Raw genomic sequence first — 2,824 nt, forward strand, 5'->3', positions numbered from 1 at the left:
CCGACCTGTGATATACGGCCCCGATAGGACTGCGGACCCCCGACCTCTGATATACGGCTGAGAGGACCCCCGACCTCTGATATACTGCTGAGAGGACCCCCGACCTCTGATATACTGCTGAGAGGACCCCCGACCTCTGATATACTGCTGAGAGGACCCCTGACCTCTGATATATGGCTGAGAGGACCCCCGACCTCTGATATACGGCTGAGAGGACCCCCGACCTCTGATATACGGCTGAGAGGACCCCCGACCTCTGATATACGGCTGAGAGGACCCCCGACCTCTGATATACGGCTGAGAGGACCCCCGACCTCTGATATACGGCTGAGAGGACCCCCGACCTCTGATATACGGCTGAGAGGACCCCCGACCTCTGATATACGGCTGAAAGGACCCCCGACCTCTGATATACGGCTGAAAGGACCCCCGACCTCTGATATACTGCTGAGAGGACCCCCGACCTCTGATATACGGCTGAGAGGACCCCCGACCTCTGATATACTGCTGAGAGGACCCCCGACCTCTGATATACTGCTGAGAGGACCCCCGACCTCTGATATACGGCTGAGAGGACCCCCGACCTCTGATATACGGCTGAGAGGACCCCCGACCTCTGATATACGGCTGAGAGGACCCCCGACCTCTGATATACTGCTGAGAGGACCCCCGGCCTCTGATATACGGCTGAGAGGACCCCCGACCTCTGATATACGGCTGAGAGGACCCCCGACCTCTGATATACGGCTGAGAGGACCCCCGACCTCTGATATACGGCTGAGAGGACCCCCGACCTCTGATATACTGCTGAGAGGACCCCCGACCTCTGATATACTGCTGAGAGGACCCCCGACCTCTGATATACGGCTGAGAGGACCCCCGACCTCTGATATACTGCTGAGAGGACCCCCGACCTCTGATATACTGCTGAGAGGACCCCCGACCTCTGATATACGGCTGAGAGGACCCCCGACCTGTGATATACTGCTGAGAGGACCCCCGACCTCTGATATACGGCTGAGAGGACCCCCGACCTCTGATATACGGCTGAGAGGACCCCCGACCTCTGATATACTGCTGAGAGGACCCCCGACCTCTGATATACGGCTGAGAGGACCCCCGGCCTCTGATATACGGCTGAGAGGACCCCCGACCTGTGATATACGGCCCCGATAGCTCGGCGGACCCTCAATCTGTGATATGCAGCCCCTATAGCACCCCGTTATCCGCACCCGGCGCTACAGGTCACACCGGGACCCTAAATCATCTTCTGTAACTAAAACCCACTATAAAATCTAAAACTCCAGAGACCCCGAATGTGAGAAGCGAGACCACCGAGACTAAAACCCCCGAGCTAAAACACCCAGTCTGAGCCCTGTGTCCCCCCGGTATCTGTGTCCCCCCGGTATCTGCGGCTCCCGGTGTCTGGGGTCTGCGCTCCCGGAGCCGCTCCCTCCGGCGTCCGAGATTGTGGAGAAACGAAACCGAAACTTCCAGAAAACAATCGTGCGCAGCCCCGGCCGGCCTCCACTGCGCATGCGTAACACGCAGGCACGTCCCCCGTGTACAAGTCATGTGAGCAGTTAATCCCCTCTGTGCTAAAGCCAACTGTTCTGAGCCCCCATAATATCCCCAGCCCCGGAGCCCCCATAATATCCCCAGCCCCGGGGCCCCCATAATATCCCCAGCCCCGGGGCCCCCCATAATATCCCTAGCCCCGGGGCCCCCATAATATCCCCAGCCCCGGGGCCCCCCATAATATCCCTAGCCCCGGGCCCCCCATAATATCCCGGGGCCCCCATAATATTCTCAGCCCCGGGGCCCCCATAATATCTTCAGCCCCGGGCCCCCCATAATATCCTCAGCCCCGGGGCCCCCATAATATCCTCAGCCCCGGGGCCCCCATAATATCCTCCACCCAGGGACCCCCATAATATCCCCAGCCCCGGGGCCCCCTAATATCCCTAGCCCCGGGGCCCCCATAATATCCCTAGCCCCGGGGCCCCCATAATATCCCCAGCCCCGGGGCCCCCATAATATCCCCAGCCCCGGGGCCCCCATAATATCCCTAGCCCCGGGGCCCCCATAATATCCCCAGCCCCGGGGCCCCCATAATATCCCTAGCCCCGGGGCCCCCATAATATCCCCAGCCCCGGGGCCCCCATAATATCCCCAGCCCCGGGGCCCCCATAATATCCCCAGCCCCGGGGCCCCCATAATATCCTCAGCCCTGGGGCCCCCATAATATCCCTAGCCCCGGGGCCCCCCATAACTTCCCTAGCCCCAGGGTGACCTCTCCCCCAACCAGTGCCCTGCCTCCCATTCCCCCACAATCAGGCTTCTCCCACTGCAGAGTGAATCACTCAGGACAGGATTAGATACACAGCTCAGCAGACAGTATCACTCAGGACAGGATTAGATACACAGCTCAGCAGACAGTATCACTCAGGACAGGATTAGATACACAGCTCAGCAGACAGTATCACACAGGAGAGGATTAGATACACAGCTCAGCAGACAGTATCACACAGGAGAGGATTAGATACACGGCTCAGCAGACAGTATCACACAGGATAGGATTAGATACACATCTCAGCAGACAGTATCACACAGGAGAGGATTAGATACACGGCTCAGCAGACAGTATCACTCAGGACAGGATTAGATACACAGCTCAGCAGACAGTATCACACAGGAGAGGATTAGATACACAGCTCAGCAGACAGTATCACACAGGAGAGGATTAGATACACGGCTCAGCAGACAGTATCACACAGGATAGGATTAGATACACATCTCAGCAGACAGTATCACACAGGAGAGG

This window comes from Anomaloglossus baeobatrachus, chromosome 4 (assembly GCF_048569485.1).
Source record: "Anomaloglossus baeobatrachus isolate aAnoBae1 chromosome 4, aAnoBae1.hap1, whole genome shotgun sequence".
Lineage (NCBI taxonomy): Eukaryota > Metazoa > Chordata > Amphibia > Anura > Aromobatidae > Anomaloglossus > Anomaloglossus baeobatrachus.